The following is a 13,590-nucleotide window of genomic DNA, read 5'->3' on the forward strand; positions in this document are numbered from 1 at the left end:
CTGTTGCTGCTGTAACAAAGTACCACAGACTTAGTGGCTTGAAACGAAATACATTTATTGTCTTAGAATCCTGGAGGTCAGGAGTCTGGGACGGGTCGTTAATGCTGTGTTCCTCTGAGAGCTCTGGGAAGGATTTCCTCCTGGCCCTCCCCGCTTTGGCGGCTGCGCACACTCCTTGCTTATGGTCTGCCATCCCGCGCACGTCTCCTTTTGTCATCACGCCTCCTTCCCTGGCTCTTTCCTCCACTCTCATAAGGACCTTGTGTTTATATTCACTAATCTAGGGTAATCAAGAATCTTAATTTAATCACATCCACAACGTCTCTTCTGCCATGTAAGTTAACATATTCAAAAGTTTTGGGGATCAGTATGTGGCCCTATTTGGGGGAATCATGATTCTGCCAACCACAGGGCCAGTAGTGGTGTCTACATCCACTGCGTTCTTCTGAGTATTAAATAGATGCAGTGATATGTGTAAATCCTCTTGTAATCCTAAACTCTTTTAAGGGTTAGCTTTTGTGATTAATATTATTATTTCTTTGTAAAAGTCATAGAATTTGAATTCCTAGGTGAAAACTTCTGTTAATCTTGGTCATTCCTGCCAAGTTACCCTTCTAGAAATTATGTCAATTTATATTTTTATGAACAATATACATGAGGATTTTTTTCTTGTGCCATCACTAGTACTTAATATAACCTTTTTTATTCCACTTGTGATTTTTTTTTTCACTTTATATTAACAGGCTACCAAATGAGATTGACGCAGTTTATTATATATTTATTGGTTATTTACTTCTTCCTGGATTTACTTTCTTATTATATTATCTTTCTTTCATTATAGTTTGTAGAAGCTCCTTATATAACTTATGTGTTATTCCTTTGTAAATATTTACAGATTTTCTTATTGCCTCTCACTTGGCCTTCCATGTTTATGATGTCTTCTGTATCCTACATTTTTGAAGTTTGATTATGAAAATGAATTGAAGATCCATGTTCCTCACTTAAGGAATGTTCTGTGATTTAGGACGAGCTCAGTCCTTTGCACATAATAGGGACATGTAAATAGCAGTTGATTAAGTCTTTCCTTGCATGGTGTGGAACATCCTGTAAAGTTGTAGAATGAGTGAAATGCCACTGACTGTCCCTCACTGATTTCCCTAAGCTATTTTGCTTGCTTCCTATAACTTTTACATGGATGTCTAAAATTCTTAAAATAGAATGCCTTAAAAACTAACAAAAAAAACTTCATTGAAGTATAATTGGCACACAGTAAAATGCATATATTTAAAACTTGTAGAATTTGATTCATTTGATATAAGTACACTTGTGAAACCATCACCATAATCAAGATAATGAACATGCTCATCAACCCCGAGTGCTTCCTCAGACTTCCTCTGCGAGCCTCTCCTTCCTGCCCGCTCAGGCACCAGCCTTAGGTCTTTGAGGAACAGTCTAGCCACTCCTCCTGCCTCCTGTCTCGCCTGCCCTGTGCTTCATCTCCTAGACCACTTGCCCTGTTCTCAGGGCCCACGCCCAGGCCCGTCCACAGCCTGGTGCCCCTCCTCTCTGCTTTGGGAAACCCTCTCTGGAATTCTTTCTCTAGCACTTCTGTTATTCCTTGCGTAATTCAGGATCCTTCCTCTTTGTTATCATAATGCCGGGTACTTTTCTCTAGATGGTTCTTATTTCCCTGAAGTATAAGTATGTCACAGATTTCATTTATGCTTGGGATTTTTGACAGGCTTACGTATACCATGCTCATCTTTATATTCCTGATCCATGGTCCACCTTCTGGTACGTGGTGGCTGCACCATACAGGCTAAGTGAATATGTGAAAAACGAAAGAGATGAACAGAAAGGAGGGAAAACATATATAGCAAGAATAGTAAAATAAAAATGAAGTAAGAATTGTTTTTGATATTTTACTTTTTAATTTGTTTTCTGACTATAAAAAATTTGTAATACTTTGAAATTATCGACAATTATTAGAAAAAAAAGTTCACAGAAAAATTGGGGGTAAGTTACAGAGATTTTCTGTATGCACATGCACAGCCTCCCCCTTTATCAATATCTTCCACTAGAGTGATACATTTATCACAATTCATGAACTACACAAACATCATAATTGCTCAATGTCCATCGATTACCTTAGCGTTCATTCTTGGTGTTGTACGTTCAGTGGATTTGGACAAATATATAATGACATATATCCATCATTATGGTACGATACAGACAATTGTTTTTAAAAATCACATTCTGAAATGAAAATGTTGTGTACTTTTGAGAGAGTGATTTTAATTTTTGTTAAAATAAGTCTCTGGCCAATTATTTCTTTGGTAAGAATGGGTTAATTTAAAAGTAGACCAAGTAACCAACAATTTTGAGCATAAAAGTCTGAATTTATACTTGTATTCAAAATGGAATATAACCACCCTATATGATCCTGCCACCTACTTTGTAGACTTGTCACTTTGTAGACTTACTCCACTTTTGTCTTATTTCTCTTTTCTCCTTCTTTAGCTCATGAGGCCCAGCTGTTTAAGTCTGTGAATACTCGGGTACCTGCCCTATACAGTGCTGCTCTTGGTACTCAGAAGAAATTGAATTTTCTAAAACGTATTGAGGAAGTTGTGATTTGGTGTAAGAATCATAGCTTATTGAAACAACTTCAGAAAAGACTGACCAGAATTGGTGTGGAACCTGAAAGAATATGTCCACTGAGTCACTGCTTTCCCAGACTTAAAATATCCACCTCTTTTTCATTCAGGTGTTGATTATTTGGAGTGCTTTGCAAATGTCCAGATACAAAATCGTTCCTGTTTCACAGAATTATCAGTTTCTTCTTTTAAGAGTCCATTTTGGCTTCTTGTAATTACTGTTTCCTTTTCTCCTTAATAATTCGTCTTCAGTCTTGTCTGTCAGTGACATAGATCTCCCCAGTCTCTCCTCCTGGAACATAGGAGTCCTGTTTGTCTTTGGTTGCTGCCTTCGTCCCTGGTCCTTCACATCTTGGTGTGCTCTAGACAGCACTTTGGCAACCTCATCTGCAAATCCTTCACCATCCAGGAGGACATTTGTTTAGAATAATAAGCTGTTATAACTTTGTCCATAGCTATTTAAATCTTAAAGGTCTGCTTCTCTTAAGATTGTAAACCTTCAGCTGTTGTTCAGCTATTCTTGTCCGTTTGCTTTGCAACCTTCTTGACACGTTTCTGCCAGGATCCAGTACTTAATATAGGCTCCCTAGCACAGATGGCTTTTCTTTCACCTAGTTTAAGGCTTATTAATTTAGCTTCCTTTCAGTTGTCATTGGTCTGTAGCCTGAAGTTCTTCAGATGGGTCATACTGCTGTCATTTCCCTTATAATCTGGTTTCTGCTTTTCATCTCATTCAGTGGTCCAAGTCAAAAGGATCACAACGCCATTTGAATTTCTAGTGAAACTTATAGAAATTTTATAGGTTTAAGTAGTTAAACATCAGTTATCAGGTAAGAGAAAGTTCTGTTTCACCCATCCTAGTATTTTCTCTGAAGATTTTTCTCTCACAGGTTTCTTCTTAATTCTGCTGACATATGACACGGTGGCGCTACATGTTGACAAAACTCTTAAAAGGCCATTTACACCTTTTCTTTACATGATATTTGGTAGTATAAAATAATGTATAACAGATTTATTGATTTAGGCAAATATACTGAAATTCACTGAAAATTAGAGACTTTTTTTTGGTTTAACTTAACATGGCTTCACTGTTGGTAGATTGAGTATATTTCAGAACATTTCTGGATATTAATTTGAGTTCTCATTTAGATGATTCTGAGGAAGTGGCTTCATGTCCACTAGGCATTTGGTTTACATGGGTCTGAATTACCAGACTTGTATGGATGAATATAGACCTTGAGATTATATTGGTGACTAAACCACTGTCTCATGTGTTTCATTTCAATACCTGTCCGCTTGGTTCAGCAGTGATTCACTCATTTCTACATTTATTTGACAAATATTTATTGGACACCTGCTGTGTGCTCGGCCGTGTTCTGGATTCTGAGTTTGTTGCAGGGAACACACCTCTTCCTCCTCCTTGGTCTTCCACTGTAGTCGCGTACAGTGACCCAGACACAGAAATGAAAGTGTGGAGTCAGGTGGCCCTCGGGACTCCTCAGCATGCGGTGGTGATCAATGACTGGGGAGGGCCTCTCCCCTCTGAGCAAGCACCTGAGTGACCGGCTCGGGGGACCGCTCACAGACAGAGGCCGCAGAGCGCCGGGCTCTGGGGACAGTGGGGTTTGGCGCAGGGGAGCCTGGCTGATGCAGAGCGGGTGGAGGGGCGGGCAGCGGGAGAGGGGGAGACGGAGGCCCCAGGACCGCGCCGGCAGAGTGTGGGCCGGCGGCCGTCATGCTAGGAAATCACTGGAGATCTTTACATGGAGGAGTGAAAGTATCTGGTCTGTGCCTTAGGTTTAGGTCGGGTTGATTATTCTGGCAGCTGTGTGAGGAACAGGTGGTGGGGTAGGAGAGTAAATTGAAGCCAGCGGCCAGTTAACATGCTATAACAATGATGAAGGTGAGAAAGGGTGCTGGCTTGATGGCAGTGTCCATGGTGAGAAGGGCAAAGTCCATATAATATTTCAAAATTAGGGAAGCCAGGGTATCTGATAGGTCAGATTTAATGAATGAGAAGAGTCCAGGATGACTGCAAGGTGCTTGCACTGTTCAATTAGATAGATAGGAGATCCTATTTCCAGAGAATAGGAAAAGACTCAAGACAGAAGCAGACTCAGGGAGGGAAGATCACTTAAAACATCTGTGGACTTGTGAGTGGACCTATGCAGAAAGCAGTTGGGATGTAAGCTGGAGGTCAGGGCTGAAGGCATAAATTCGGGAGCTAGTCACATACTTGTGGAATTTAAAGCTCTGGCGCTAGATGAGATCACCCAGGGTATGAATCAGAAATGTAACACAGGAGGCCGTGAGGGCACAGCAAAATATGCAAACCTGACTGTTTATCTCAGTCTTCTCCCTGGAGAGGGACTCATCATCTGCAAGGTTTTATTTGTTTTTGCTGCTGCTTACCACCTCTCTGAGGAAAATTGTAATCCCTGGTCTAGGGAATTGTACAAGGTGATTTTTTGATATGACACTATTGCAGTTTGTTTCAAAAGCTAAGCATGAGGCAGGGCGAGAGGGCTGTTTGGCATTTGTGGGATATAATTCATCAGGGACTTTTGGAAAGAAGCTGGTGGTCATGAGAACAGTGGTTGTGGAATATGTATCTGTGAAAAGAAAGAAAAAACTACTTTTGCCTGCAGATCTTGCTTCATGAAGGAAAATGGAGTGATTTCTAGTATATCATAGTAAAAAATGTATAGTGCCTATGTTATGAACTAAGATAAAGTTAAAATGCCAGAAGTGTGCAGACATATTCTATGATACAGTAGCTCTTGTTTATTCAAGGGATTGAGTTCATTTAGTTCAAATATACATCAAAATAGTAATATTAAATCCTGTCATTAATGGGAAAATTCACTCATGTACTACCAGTTGTGTTCTTTGTAGAGTGGGAGGATAAGTGGAATTGAACTCTGAATGAATTCTCTTATGAGTATTTGTTACCCTTATTCCCCTGAAATTAGTAGAATGTCAGCTATGTTAAATAACTCTTTAATTCTTTAATTTATGAGAACTAATAAAAACACAGCATGATCAGAATAATATGCTGTTTCATTGAGTTGCTCTCCTGAGTTTCTCAAAAAGTTTGAATTTTCAACTGTAATTTGTATTGGTCTGACCACTTTTTTCATGTGTTAGCAAAAGGTACATTGTATTGTTTATGTTCTATCTTATAGGCATGTATAAATGTAAAATGTTGTGAAATTATTTGATAATACTAAGAAATGATATCTTTTTTTTTTCTTTAGTAAATGTGCTGCCGAAGCGAGCACTAAGAAATGATATCTATGTCAACTCATCTTCACTGCATTCTGTTCTTAACATAGCAGCTAGTGACATAAGGAAATGGCAACCCACTCTAGTGTTCTTGTCTGAGAAATGCCGTGGACAGAGGAGACTGGTGGGCAGAGAGTCGGGCACGACTGAGCACACCTGTAAGCAGGCAGTGACATTAGGTGGAGAAGGCTTTGTCTCTCCCTGTAACCTTATACTGGCCTCCACCTTGGAGGAGGAGCCTAAGTCTTTGCTATCGGTGACAAGTTTCTGCATATGTGACAGGGCCCTGATGTTCTGTGCCTCATTTTCTACCACTCTCCTCTGGCTAACTCAGCTTTAACCACGTAGCCTCTGTACTGTCCTGTTGGCTGTATAGTCTCCTTGGACTTATTTTCTGTATAGATCCAAATGGCTTGTTGCCTCATATCCTTTCGATATTTCTTCCTCAGTCAACTTTTGAAGGTCTTTTCTGAGCACCCTGTTTGAAATTGCATGCCCAGTTGCTCATAGCACTTCTTTTCCTTTTCCCTGCTTTATTTTTCTCCCAAGCACTCATTACCTTCACATTTACTGTATTGTATTCTGTCCATTAACCTGTCTATTAATTTATCATAAGAATGGCCATGGTCACAACGTGACTCATTCTCTTAGACATATGTTAGAGAATTTCTAGTGTCTTGAACAATACCTGGCATGTAATAAGCATAATAGATATCTGATAGATGAATAAGTAACTTTCCCTATGATGCTTGATAGTTAATTTTAGATACTGAAAAACTATAACTATTTAGTGCTTATCTTACTGAGGCTTGAATGCAGCATGTTCCTAGCACTGAAACACAAATCTGGGTTAAAACAACTTCATCTTGGTATTTGAGATTCCTGCAAATATCCTTCATTGCATTTCTAGTCTAATTAGACAGACCTGGGTTTGAATTCTTAGTTTACCATTTACTAGCTTTGAAATTTTGGGTAAGTTTATTAATACCCCTCGGTTTAATTCCCTTTATAAAATGTGTGTGAATTTAGGGCCTATCTCAGTAGATTGTAGCAAGATTTAAAGGAGAGTGTGCAGGTTTGGAGTCAATAGTGAGTGCTCAATTCTGTTAGATGCTGTTATCCTTCTTATACGTTTATTTTGGATGTTTTTCTTTTTATCTGTAATGATCCAGCTCAGGACCTACTTTCTTTCTTTAAAGCTGGTTCCTACTTTACATTTAGAATTTTCTCTCTCACCCTGTTATTTTCTAGCATGTTTTGTGTTGTACTTTTGCCCCCATCACTGTCTTCAGAATTTCTCTCTTAGGGTATGCACAGCCACATGGTTTCAGACCCAGCACACATCCTTTGTCTCTCATCTCGTGTGCGCCTGACCCGCATCAGCAACTCACAGGCTCAGCTCCGTCTGCTCTCTTGTTCTCTCCTCTCCCTCCCTGGGGCTGCTTTTCTGACGCCTGCCCTGGCTCTTTTCTACCCTTTCTTAGACTTAAGTGAGCATCTTGCTCAGAGTCTTCCCTCTGCTCTCTTTTCATACCTTCCTCTTTCTCAAGGGTTTTGTTCACTCTCCAATTGATTTCTAATAACTCTTGACTTTTTTTTTTTAGAGCTCCCAGTCTTTTTGTACTTTAACTTTTAAACATACACAATTTAATGTCATTAAGCGGCAAAGGGCATCGGTTAGGAATATAGCATAAAGGCTAGTACTGACTCATGAGCCATCTCAGTTATGATCAGCTATCATGACTTCCAGGTCTCATGATGAGTTATGGTGCTGGAGTATTTATATTCTATTCATGGCAACAGTTTTCAAGGGGACAGTTGAAATCACTGAGAAACTGATTAGGATGAGCATCTCATATTAGTTGCATGTGTTGGAGCCAGAAATACGAGCTAAAAGCTTTCTACCTCTAACTCTCTGAGGATCTTAGCCTTAGGAATCTTAGGATCTTAACCTTAGGAATCTCCTGAAATTAAAATCATCCAGTTGCATACAATAATAGCTTGATAGTTATTGTAGAAAGTGTGCTCAAGAACAGAAAATACTCCAAATTCATTTTGACTGTCTCATGTATTACAAAGCAGCAGGTTAGCCTCTGCTTGTAAATCGCGTCATGCAGTAGGGAAGCGGGAGGAGATTAAAACCTTACTCCATTAGTTTAGTCTGATCATTTTTTTATGTAGCATCTGAGACTTGTTACACTTAGAAGATGAGAGTGTGGATAATAGGAACAAAGAGGGAGATTAATTTTGGAGTTTCAGGTCAATGACATATGTATTGTATGAAATTAGCAACTGTAGGACACTCAGGTAAGTGCATGACAGTTATAGTACTTGATTTGAAAATGAAAGTTATAGTTGCTCACTCCTGTCTCACTCTCTGCAAGCCGTGGGTTATAGCCCACCAGGCTTTTCTGCCCATGGAATTCTCCAGGTAAGAATACTGCAGTGGGTAGCCATTCCCTGCTCCAGGGGATCTTCCCGATCTACAGACAGGACACAGGTCTCCCACATTGTAGGCAGATTCTTAACCATCTGAGCCACTAGGCGAGTGATGTACAGTTCACAAGGTGTATTTATATACATGTATCTGATGCATCTATCCTTCTGAGACAACAGTCCCTTAGGCTTGTAAGAACTGAAACTCATTTAGAATATGTGATTTAACCAAGAAATCCCACACCTCACAAACAGAAAAGAAGGATTCAAACTCAAGATTTCTGACTCCACATTTCTATATCGTATATTGTTTCTACTTCTTTGCTTCTAGATACAAGACTCTTGATCTATTGGCACAGTCTTATATGTATACAAGAGGTAGGAAAAGGCAAATGAATGCAAAGGGAAAGGTTTTCAAGGTAGTCTTTAGCCTGCATTGCAGTTTTGCTTGAACTAGTCCCGCCTCTGCTTTTCTTTGCAGAAACTAACCATTTTTTATCTTTAGAAACTCAGAGCCCATATGGGAGGAAAATAAATGCTCTTCTTTCTTAAGGAGCTGGAATGTCAGCCGCCTCGTCTGGCTTATTACTCTCTGACTACTCACTTTGCTTGAGAAGGCTTCCCCTCTTTTTCTGTCCCGGTTTGGCAAGGAACGGGTGCTTTGAGGCCCAGAGTAAGAGAGCTTGGAAACTCCTTTAGATTCTCAGAATCTCAAACGCTTACGCTTTACTCAACCTAGTTTTCACTGTGGCTCCTGGCATGGAGTGTTTGTGGTGAAGTTTCAGTTCTGTATTTATCTGGTTCTTTATAGTACTTGTCTGGTTAAAAAAAAATTTTGTTGCTGTCTATTTGTTCTTTCCCCTCTTTGCTTGTATTTTTATTTTGTATTGAATTGTATGTTTCATTAGACATCCTTATCTTCCACACCATACTCGGCTTTTTTGAGAGGATAAATGCAATTGTTTTCTTTTCTCTAACATTCGGTCAAGTTTCCTGTCCTGCAACTCAGCTATTATCCATTATTAGTGCTATTGTTCATTCTTTACCAAGAATGCCAATTTTATATCCAAGGTGACATATTTATTTAAGGACTGATAGGGAACAAAGTAGCTTTTCTCCTCTTCAGTGAAAAGCTAACATTAACTTTCTTATACTAGTACCACTAGTGCCAAATAATTTGACTTTTATTTTTGTCCAAATTCCCATCTGCTATAAAAATTTAGTTCTGTGTGTGTGTGTGTGTGTTTGCTGTATCACTTATTGACTTCCATTGTTGATCACCATTGGCTGACATTAATGTTGTTATTCAATTTAGTCTAAATTTTAGTATGTTTGAGTTCTCGTGGTTTGTGGCTTTGTTTTGAAACTGACTAGACTAGTGTCCTGTTGATGTTTCGTTCACTGGCGTCACATGGTGTGTTTCTCCCTGTAGAAGACGTGACAGTGTTGAAATGTTATGCTGTGGGCAAGCAGTCTTTCAGTCTTATCAGTGTTTATTTTGTAAGTAGCTCCCCATGGAACTGCTAGCCACAGTGAAGCACCTCAGTCATTCTGATCAGTTGAATGCCAGTGTACTCTGAAAGGATTTAAGGTTCTACTGGCTTTGTATTATGAGTTTCCTTGACACTGTCTTTATATGCTTTTCCTAATTTCTGAGCCAGAATTTTTTGAGGCATTCTATATTTTGAATATAACTAAGAGGAAGCTAGTTTGGTTAGCTTCATGACAGGCCTTTCCTTTATTGCTTAGTTGTCTGTTTGCTATGCTGTTCTCATTCTATTACTTTACATGTTTTTTTGTGTTTTTTTGCCTAGTTTTGCTTTTCTTATTCTTAGCCTTTAATTTCTTAGTGGATTTTTATAATCTCTGGAACTGTCTGTATTCCTGTCTACTGTTGGTTTTAGTAATTACCTCTCTTGCCAGTTGAAGACTACTCCCCCAACCAACTTTAACCACTCCCAAATTGAGGTTTCCACCAATTTTTTCTAATCATGGGTCTTCACTGTGTCCTAACCCTTACTTAGTTGTGGCCCCGGTATGACGCTGTCTTCAGCCTGGCCTGTGTCTTGGTGCACCTCAGCCAGCACACACCTAGTCCGCCCGCGCTGCCGGGAAGCACGTCACAGACCCGGCCCTCTGGTGTCTGCAGACAGAGCAACAGACGTGCTTCACTGCTGAAGGGCCGAGGAGCCCCGGAAAAAGGTGTCTCAGCGGTTTGATGTGAATGCTCCCACAGCACACCCACCAAATCAATGGCTTGAGCTGAAACATGATCCCAAACACTGAATGAATTTCTGAAACGCCACTGGTTTATTTTTAGAAGCCCCTGAATGAATTTATTTTTCCTAATGTAGAAACAGAATAAAAACTGCAAACAATCAATACTAAGAAACGCAGCAAGGTGTCATTTTTAATGGATTTCTGTTTGGAATAAATGCAGAAACACCTTTGCCATTAATATTCTGGCATTAGAGAAAGAGCAAAAATTTATAAAATGGCATGGGAAAATAGTTAAATCAACCATTTAAGAGTATTTTAGGGAGAGTTATTATTTTAAAATATGACTTAGTAAATGTTATAGGAAAAGGCCCTCTATATTACTTTTTTAAAAAAACGAAATCTGGCCAGTTTTATTGAAGAAAAATTATACATGGTTTACTTTTCACCCGTCTGTTCTGGAGTGTGTCTGATGCTAGCAGAATCACCTGGATCTGTGAGAGCCAGCGTGCATACTCTCTAGTGTTCTCCACCTGCTCTGCCCAGTTCAGTGCTGTTGCCACTGTAATGATGGACACCAGTTTTGGCCAACATGGCATCGTACTGTATTTCAGATTTCCTCAAGGCCGGCCTTTGTCTGATCATTTTCAGAGGCTACTTGTACCCCAGCATGTACTTTCCAGTTTTCATAACCAGTTGGAGCCTAAATTTGATAGACTCCGGTGACTTTCTCATCTTCTTTGTGGCCACCATCTTCCTGCCTTAGGTGTGGGATGCCCCCAACAAAGAGCAGCCGCCAAGAGAGCCAGGTAGTGAGAAACTTCTGTTATTACTTCTGAATAAGCGAATCTATAGCATAGTTTTTCCTGTGTCACTTTCTCTTACCCTCACTACCCTGACCCTGCCTCCCTGAAGTGCACCCCAGACTTTAGTGTTTATCAGTGAGGTCAGCTTCTGGAGGTAGAGACAAAAGGGTCAGCTAGCTGCCATTACATCCAAGAGGCTGAGTTCTATTTTTTGATGTCCAGCTCCGATTTGCCATTTTACTCTGTGACTGACCTTTACCTAGAACACTGATTAATCTTGAACATGTAATGTTAACCAATTGGGAATTTATAGGATTTCGCCAAAGTGGCTCTTGAATGTTAGCATCTTGATTATGATATTTTAAAGACTTCTCAGAATCCCTCTTTTGTTAACTGAAATTCTGAAAGTCAGGCATACCTAAGATTGCCATACCTAAGGTGCTTTATGCACTGGTCATAGCAAACACCCTCTTCCAACAACACAAGAGAAGACTCTACACATGGACATCACCAGATGGTGAGTACTGAAATCAGATTGATTATATTCTTTGCAGCCAAAGATGGAGAAGCTCTATACGGTCAGGAAAAATAAGAACAGGAGCTGACTGTGGTTCAGATCATGAACTCCTTATTGCCAAATTCAGACTTAAATTGAGAAAGTAGGGAAAACCACTAGACCATTCAGGTATGACATAAATCAAATACCTTACAATTATACAGTGGAAGTGACAAATAGATTCAAGTGACTAGATCTCATAAAGTGCCTGAAGAACTATGGATGGAGGTTCGTGACATTGTACAGGAGGCAGTGATCAAGACCATCCCCAAGGAAAAGAAATGCAAAAAGGCAAGAAAGAAAAAGAAAGTGAAATCGCTCAGTCGTGTTTGACTCTTTGCGACCCCATGGACTGTGGCCTAGCTGACTCCTCCATCCATCCACAGGATTTTCCAGGCAAGAGTACTAGAGTAGGTTGCCAATTCCTTCTCCAGGGGATCTTCCCAGCCCAGGAATTGAACCTAGGTCTCCCGCATTGTAGGCAGATGCTTTTACCATCTGAGCTACCAGGGAAGTCCAAGAAGGCAAAATGGCTGTCAAATGAGGCCTTAGAAATAGCTGTGAATAGACATGAAAGGCAAAGGAGAAAAAGAAAGATATATCCATTTGAATGCAGCGTTCCAAAGAACAGCAAGGAGAGATAAGAAAGCCTTCCGCAGTGATCAATGCAAAGAAAGAGAGGAGAACAACAGAATGGGAAAGACTAGACATCTCTTCAAGAAAATTAGAGATACCAAGGACCATTTCATGCAAAGATGGGCACAATCAAGGACAGAAATGGTATGGACCTAACAGAAGCAGAAGATATTAAGAAGAGGTGGCAAGAATACACAGAAGAACTGTACAAAAAAGATCTTCACAACCCAGATAGTCTCAATGGTATGATCACTTGCCTAGAGCCAGACATCCTGGAATGTGACGTCAATTGGACCTTAGGAAGCATCACTATGAATAAAGCTAATGGAGGTGATGGAATTCCAGTTGAGCTATTTCAAATCCTAAAAGATGATGCTGTGAAAGTGCTGCACTCAATATGCCAGCAAATGTGGAAAATTCAGCAGTGGCCACAGGACTAGAAAAGGTCAGTTTTCATTCCAGTCCTGGAGAAAGGCAATGTCAAAGAATGCTCAAAGTACCACACAATTGCACTCAACTCACATGCTAGTAAAGTAATGCTCAAAATTCTCTAAGCCAGGCTTCAACAGCACGTGAACTGTGAGCTTCCGGATGTTCTAGCTGGTTTTAGAAAAGGCAGAGGAACAAGAGATCAAATTGCCTACATTCGTTGGGTCATCGAAAAAGCAAGAGAGTTCCAGATAAGCATCTACATCCACCGTTGACTATGCCAAAGCCTTTGACTGTGTGGACCATAAAAAGCTCTGGAAAATTCTTCAAGAGATGGGTATATCAGACCTCCTGACCTGCCTCCTGAGAAACCTGTATGCAGGTCAGGAAGCAACAGTTAGAACTGGACATGGACCAACAGACTGGTTCCAAATCAGGAATGGAGTAAGTCAAGGCTGTATATTGTCACCCTGTTTATTTAACTTCTATGCAGAGTACATCATGAGAAACGCTGGGTTGGAGGAAGCACAAGCTGGAATCAAGATTGCCGGGAGAAATATCACTAACT

The 13,590-nt window shown here is 40.1% G+C and overlaps 1 protein-coding gene and 1 pseudogene across 6 annotated transcripts in view; one reads left to right on the forward strand and one right to left on the reverse strand.

Annotated features, from left to right (window-relative positions):
* DIAPH3 (diaphanous related formin 3) overlaps positions 1-13,590 on the forward strand; it is a 530,827-nt gene that overhangs the window by 264,459 nt on the left and 252,778 nt on the right. The gene's annotated exons all lie outside the window — the stretch shown is intronic.
* LOC122686983 lies at positions 11,034-11,348 on the reverse strand (annotated as a pseudogene).

Source organism: Cervus elaphus, chromosome 30, assembly GCF_910594005.1.
Source record: "Cervus elaphus chromosome 30, mCerEla1.1, whole genome shotgun sequence".
Taxonomy (NCBI): domain Eukaryota; kingdom Metazoa; phylum Chordata; class Mammalia; order Artiodactyla; family Cervidae; genus Cervus; species Cervus elaphus.